This window comes from Apium graveolens, chromosome 4 (genome assembly GCF_009905375.1).
Source record: "Apium graveolens cultivar Ventura chromosome 4, ASM990537v1, whole genome shotgun sequence".
Taxonomy (NCBI): Eukaryota; Viridiplantae; Streptophyta; class Magnoliopsida; order Apiales; family Apiaceae; genus Apium; species Apium graveolens.
This window is the reverse complement of record NC_133650.1, coordinates 140782136-140790634: the sequence shown is the minus strand read 5'-3', so window position 1 is coordinate 140790634 and position 8499 is coordinate 140782136.

The window sequence follows — 8499 nt, the reverse complement described above, 5'->3', positions numbered from 1 at the left end:
TTGATCGCCATTAATGGCATTCCCTCTTGAAATAAAATGTAATTATGGGTTAAAGTTATTCTTTCTTAGCACTCAGTTTGGGAAATTACAATGTTTCTAAATTATTCGAGGTTCAGATTGTTGCTGCGCATTAGTTGCTCAGTGATAGTTAGGATCTCGAATGAATTGAGATCTTCTTAATTATTCAACCCGTCCTTATCAGGCTGGTTTAGCAGGCTAAGTCTATGGAAACTTAGTCGATAATGATGGATACTGAATAGTTAGGAATTTCTTGAACGTCGTTTTATGAATAGTTATTGCATCCATTGCTCAATTATGAAATGACCAGAAGCTATTTTGAAAACACGCGATCTCTAAAAGCTCTGACAAAAATGTCATTATATCCTATGTGATTTATAGCAATGCAAATCAATTGATTTTAAGTTGATAAAGTATATCCTTTAAATGATTTCGTGTTTCGCTCTTCAAAATTTTCCGAGATTTTTGTCTGAAAGTTTTCTTTGAAATTAATGTTTAAGACTCAAATTATATACTTGCTGGGCATTTTTGGCTCACTCTTGCTTTGTTAATTCTTATTTCTGCCAGAAACAGATAAGGATACAAATGATAGCTTAGATAGACAGCAGAAGATCGAGAAATCTCCGCTGCGAGAGGTTGAAGAAGTTAGAAGAATATTCGAGCATTAGTTCAGAGGTATTTACAATTGTATATTAGTTGTTGTAAGTTGTAGAAGATTAGATTCTTGTTCATACCATAACCTGTAACGATCCGGATTCAAGGGGTTATTATTTATTTCTTTATTCTATGTAAGATTGTTTAGTGACACCAAATCTTGCCCCCAGATTTGGGGTTGTTACAATAGCCCTCCGCTGGACCGTCCGTCCCGGTCACTTACGCAATTATGATCCAATCTTAAAACCTTTTCTTGAATGGGGTCATAATAATCGACACCCGAAATATTTTATTTCCCCCAATTCTTGGGTAGAAATATTCGCAACCAAATTACTTTTCTCAAAATCCAAAACATTTATAAATCCGATAATTGGATAAGTAAACACTTGACTATTCTCAACATAGAATAGCAGAGGGTACTTGCGTAAACAAATCATTTAATTTAGCGATATGTAAAACATTTATCAATTCTAAACTGGATAGGGAAAGCAATACTTGCATCAAAGATTTAAAAAAATATCACTTGAACAATAAGTGATGATAGGGATACTTGCCTTTGGATTTTAGCAGTTAGTCACACTCGTATAAACACAATTATCTCATTCTGGCATACCGTCTCAAAGCATCACCGCCTTTCTTTTCACACTTCACCGATATGCTGGTCCTGCGATTGCTAGAAGCCAATATCCAAATGCCATTCCATCTCATTCTTTATCCAACGTCTTGTCCTGATCAACTCGAGAGATCTGCATCTATAATTAAAAGATATAGCTTTAATTGTCTAAACGATAATCCCGACTAAACTACGCGTCAAATCCTATCGTCTACCCATACGATAGCCCACACATAAATTAAACAGACAATCACAGGACTCTTGATCCACATACACACATAATTCATATAACACGTAATCACATAACTCACGTATCATATAATTCATATAACACAGGAGTCGTTACGTTTAAAACTGAAATTGGGTCAAAATATAATTTATCGATCAATAATCGACTTAGAATGACTTGTAAAACAAGTAACCTTTCGAAAAAAATGATTTGGGTCTCAAAAGTATTTTTAATGAAAGCGGAATATTTTTCTGAGTCTGTACGCGTTCGTTTCGTATTAAACGGACGAACGTTTTATTATTATGAATTTTTGAACATTTTTCGGAATTAAAACGGGTCTCCGAATCATTTATAACTAAATAATAATGCTCGAACACTCGAAATAATTTTATAAGAATTTTTTAGCCTGGAAAATAATTTAAAATATATTCTCTTGGAAATCGGACAGCACCTCCTCTATTTCTCAGACTGCCAGTCGATATCATATCGACACACCAACAACAATCAACACAACAGTTTATATTTACGCGTATAAACTCTCCAAAAATGAATAACACGGCCACCTGAACCAAAACTCGGACCAAAAGTGACTTCTCCATCAATTTTTAAAAAATTATGAAATAAATATATAAACACTAACATGCTATAATATACACAAGTACGAAGGCGGAATTTCGGAATCGTTACCCAAATAAATTCTGATCAACCCGAAGAGAAAATCTGATGTCTGGAAAATATCTCCAGAAAAATCCGAAATTAATGGTCATAGACATATACACGCTGAGATACCATATGGAGTAATCACCACCTCCAAACTCTTTTTCTACGCCCCTAAAATAAATTAAAACGGAAATATAACGGAAATATGCCCCACAATTTTTCTTCTCAAAACCTTGCAGTATATATACCTATGCGTAGGTATCGAAGCGCTGATCGTATATATATAATAATTGAAATTTGGATGAACGGTTTAAGATATGAATTTTTGAAAATTAAAAATTATATAACAATGAGAGAGACAGAGAGACAAAAAGAAGAGAGGCTGGTAAAGATATTGGGGGGGGGCGGTTGACACGCGGATAAGGGGGAGTGGGGTACGTGGGTAGTTTGTAGGATTTTTGGTTTTGTTTTTTTTTCTTTTTTCTTTTATCCACTATATTATTTGCAGTACTTATCAACATATAAGCCTAATTTTGACCCGAAATTTAGAATTTAACGAGCAGACTTACGGGTACAATTAACCCGAAATTTATCAAATAAGTTTTAAAATTCTCGGAATAATTAAAAATTAATAAAATAAAATTTTCATAATTTTTAAAATATTTTTGACTTGCGCGCTATACCCGCATTTTACAATTAACGAACTGAGTTGCACTTGAAACAAATTCATAAAATCACGAAAATAGTCTTAAAATGTTACAAATATCCCGAAGTTTATAAAAACATAAATTTTGTAATTTTAAAACAATTTTTGAAATGCAATTTATACCCGCTTTTAGCAATTAAACGATTCAACGTGCAGGTAAAATTAATCCTAAAAATTCCCAAAATAATTTTAAAATTCTCAGAATATTCTAAAATTAAATAAATACGAGTTCATAATTTTTGAAGAATTTTGGAATTAAATACGGATTTTACAAATAAATGAAATCTAAAAATCATATAGGGCTAAATAATTGATGAAATATTGATTTTCAAATTTTATAAAATCTCAAAAATAATTATTGTAATTATAAAGTCATAAAAATAATTTTAAAGATAATTTAAATATTTATGAAATTAAATTTTCAATAAAATCACTTTTAAAGACAAAAACAAAACGATACGACTCAGTAATTAATAATACAAATAATCCTCAATCACAACTAAGTCCCACACAGTTAATATTACATACAACACATAGCAGACAGAATATCCATCCAATCCCTAATATTACTAAACGAACTCAATTTACCAATACCAATAAAATGATCGGTTTTCAAATAAACTTTTGAAAATAATACATTTAAGTGAATATTTTTAGAAATTAACAAGGATCGATTTAACACTCAACAATTAGCACATTACCATTTATAACACAACTCGTCAAATAGGAATAAAATCCACCATTTTATTCCTTCTAAATCAAAAATCACATAAACATATTCAAATATTAATAATAATAATTCTGAAAATACGGGATAACACAATGCATGAGATTGCTTTAAACTGTTTTACGAAGTTTGAGATGTATTACATTACTCAATTGTTGATAATTCTTGTATATTTTCATACCGAGTTCGAAATGTTATATTTGGACCGAGAGTCGGTCGGTGTAAGCTTATAAAAACCCGGAGGTATCCCGGAGGAGTTTATAATTGAGAACGTTATGCTAGCGAGTAGCGTGGCATGTATATATTTTAGACCGAGGATCGGTCAGTAAAAATTGATGAAAATCCGGAAGTATTCTGGAGGTGCTTTATTTAAAAATATTAGCGCTATAGTAGAGCGTGATGTATAAGTTGTAAGACCGAGGGTCGGTCAGTTTTGTTTTTTATAAAAAAAACCCGGGAATCATTCCGGTGATATTATAGGACGATTACAAGTCCATAATGGTACGTTTTAAAGGGACTTATCGTCCACTTACGAATATTAAAATACCTCGAACTTTTATTAAAATGATTTCCCAACGATTATATTCCCTCAACTAGATATATTTTGAATAATAAATACTATATACTTATTCCTTATTATGGGAGTAGTATACTCCAATAATTATTTATTTCAAACCCGATTAATCATTATATTATTATTATGTAGACACAAACTAGTTGAGGAATATTATTTTAAATATTCTTTTAGAGAGTAACTCATTCGAGGTTTAATTATTTATCGACTATTATTTAATTAATTATTATTCTTAAAGGGTTTATTATTGATTAAAAAAATCATAGATCCTGATTTAAAATATACTTTCTGATTTCAGAATATCATTCGAATAATTTCAGATCGTCGGTGAATTATCCCGACTTATTTAATTGAATATAGTTTCAAGGAGAAACTTTTCCCCTTATTAATTATATGTTGACAACGGTCAACTCACATCCTTAGTACTTCCTCCGAAATTCTCGGAAGTACGTATATACATATATACACTTATATCTTGAGAGATAAGCTATTTCTATCAACAAGCAAAACGCTTGGGGAACTTCGATGTGGTTCGAGTCTCGAGATTGATAGAATTCTTTTAAAGGACAAGGGAGGGGTAGACTCTGGTACTATGTGTGCTAGATGGACTACCAAAGGTACCGCAGGCGAAGGTACTCAGTGTACTTAGGAACTTGTGAAGTATGTGTATACCCGAAAATGGGACACGTAGCCCGAATGCGGCAAGGGTGATAACCGGAATACGAAGGTGTCGTCCTTCTACTAGTAGAAAATGTTACTTATCGCAGTACGACTGATCATCGTATACGGTGGCTCCAACGAATGTCCTATTCTTCCAATTGGAATTGTGATGCAATACCGTAACCCAAGCCTAGGTGCTGGGTTTACTATTAAGGTATTCGCAGGTTAAAAAATCCACCAAAGGATTATTTTCATAAGAAGGTGTATATCACCAAGGAAAACTATTTTTGAAGAAAATGTTTTATCTATATGACGTTTTACTTGAGTTTATCATACAGTCATTTTCATACTGTACATTATTATGCTGGGCATTATAGCTCACTCTTGCTTTTTTTTAAACGACACAACACAACAGATGACCAGTATGCCGGTGTGGGACTTAGTCGCTGGCAGTAATGGGGAGGATCCTTGGCAGCTTTGTCTCAGGAGTGCTAGAGTATCAGATAGGTATAAGATATCATCGTAATTATTGTAACTTCGTGTAGAGGTTATAAATAATTGTTTGAGATCCTGTAAAGTACATTTGAGTGTAATAAAAGAATTATTTTGTACGTCATTTCTAAGGATATAACTTGTGTGTGTGAGTATGAGATTGGGGTCTGTTGGATTATTGAATCAATATCAGGTTACACTTGAGTGAAGGATGGCGTGACGGATCAGATTCCTGACCCCGGATTTGGGGACGTTACACTGTGGTGTGGCTAGGTTTGGGTACACTCACCTCACCATCCTTATTCTTAGGGCTTCGTTGATATTCACCCTATCCCTCACCAATCACACTCCCCTCTTTGTTTTTGATAGATTTTGAAACTGGCATCTTTTGAGAGACGCCAGAGTGTGGTTTCTTTGATTTAGATTTTGAATTTTTGGATTTTGTGGCTTGGGTAGGTATCTGTTGGGTCATTGACACGGATGCCATAGCCACAGTCAATGGCAAAGAAACTTGAGAGGTAGACGAGTAGGGATATAAGTATTTACCTCACTTAACTGAGGGCCTCCATGATAGGCAAATAAACAAGGGGCACCTCCTTGTGGTGATTGGCTCTGTTTAAATATGCAATTATTCTTCTTTCTCGAACCCAACAATCCAGTTTGTTGGTTGGGTTCTCAATCACAAGATCCTCACAAATATAGTTATAAATAATCATAAAGAATCTAACATAATAATATTTCTAGATCTCTTTTTATCCTCCCCTAACTTGTAGCCAAACTCAAACATGATAGCATCACTAAAGTTATAGTAATTATCAGTAAGCAGCACGTAGAGCATGTTAAGCATAGTAGTATTGAGAGAATCAAAGTTGCTTATTTTACCAGAAAACACCTTGGTAACTACATCACACAGAAAGCTCCACTCTTTTCTAAGACCTAGTCTTCTAATTTCACTTAATTTAGTGGTAGGAAGTGCATAGCCAAGAGAATTAAGCAAGTTAATTAAATCAGCATTGTGTGTGGTTTAGTAGTAGTATTTTTCAGGAATTTTAAAGCATGCTCGGATAGTATCACTGTTATTACAAAGTCCTTACCTTTAATGGAGAGTTATAGTTTTGTCAGTTGCCTGATACACAACAGTGGTCCACATCACCTCCACAACTTCACAGTAGATTGCGGGTGATATCAGCATGGCATAGTTAAGCTTGCATCCCTTCACAAAATCCATCATTTTGTGATAATCTTCAGAGGATGGAATCTCTTTGTTCACAAGACCCACAAAGTTGTTCTTCTCATAAATGAATCCTGATTGAGACATGATCTTGACTACTAGTGCCATTGTTAAGCAAGGAAAATTGCAGAAAGAAAGAGGGTTTTGCTTTGAGAAGAAGAGAGCAGTTATTTCCAATAGAGAAAGATAAAAGCTAAAATGAACTTGAAATTAGGCTTTTATATATTCTCAGATAAAATGGGATAAAAATTAAAGGTAAAAATTAAAGAACCAATGAAAATTTCCCAAAATAGCCGTTTAAAAGTAAAATAGACTATCAAAATTCTGTCAATTATCCGTCGTGATATGCTTACAGACTGTAAGTAAAACTGATGGATAATGTTTAGAACTTTAACAACTAAGATGTGGACAATTCGACGGATGAGAATAAAACAATTATCCGTCGGGTTTAAAATAGTCCAGAAAAGTAATTGAATTTTACCAAGCTATTCTATTTCGACGGATGATCAAACTTGATGGATAATGACATCTGTCGATATGTAGATTTTGACTTAGCCAAATCTTCATCCAAAACAGAAGAATTAATTAAGTTTTTGGCTGTATTTCAACTTGCAAAATTATCAAAAATGATTAAAGAATAATTAAGCATACCTAACTCACTTACCAACCTAGTGAAGGTGGATTTATCAAGTATCTTGGTAAAGATATCTGCAAGTTGCTTTTCACTTGGAATAAAATGAAGTTCCACAGTACCATTCATTACATGTTCTCTAATGAAGTGGTACTTGATGTCTATGTGCTTTGTTCTTGAATGCCGTACTGGATTTTCAGTAATGGCAACTGCACTTGTGTTATCACAGAAAATAAGAATTTTGTCCACTTGCAGACCATAGTCCAACAATTGGTTTTTCATCCATAGAATCTTTGCACAGCAACTGCTAGCAGCAATATTCAGCTTCAGCTGTAGAAGTAAAAACTGAATTTTGCTTTTTACTGAACCAGGATACCAACTTGTTTCCTAGAATTGACAGGTTCCTGTTGTACTTTTTCTATCAATTTTACAACCTGCATAATCTCCATCTGAATAACCAGTTAGATCAAAACCAGAATCTCTAGGGTACCAAATGCCAAGTTTTGGTGTTCCCTTGAGAAATCTGAAAATTCTCTTAATATCTATTAAACGAGATTCTCTAGGATCAGCCTGAAATCTAGCACAGAGACAAGTAGCAAACATTATATCTGGCCCACTAGCTGTTAAGTACAAAAGTGAGTCAACCATACCTCTATAGCTTGAAACATCCACATAATTTTCAGTGGTGTTTAATTCAAGTTTAGTTGTAGTGGCCATGGGAGTTTTTGTAGATGTGCAATCCACTAGATCAAACTTCTTTAAAAGATCTTAAATACATTTGATTTGACTAATGAATATTCCATCACTAACTTGCTTAACTTGTAAACCAAGAAAGTAAGTTAGTTCTCCAATCATGCTCATTACATACTTACTTTGCATCAATTTGGAAAACTTTTTGCTAAGTTTTTCTTCTGTAGAGCCAAATATAATATCATCTACATAAATTTGAACAAGTATGCTAGAGCCATTAACATTTCTAAAGAATAAAGTTTTGTCAACAGTACCTCTTGTGAAGTGATTTTCTAAGAGAAACTTTGACAAAGTATCATACCAGGCTCTAAGTGCTTGCTTCAATCCATAAAGTGCTTTCAAAAGATAGTAGAAATATTCTTGAAAATTTGGTCTTCAAAACCAGGAGGCTGACTGACATAGACTACCTCCTCCAAATCTCCATTTAGAAAGGCACTTTTGACATCCATTTGATAGACTTTGAAATTGGCATGGGCTGCATATGCTAGGAAAATTCTGATGGCTTCAATTCTTGCAGCATGAGCAAAAGTTTCATCAAAATCTATTCCTTCTTG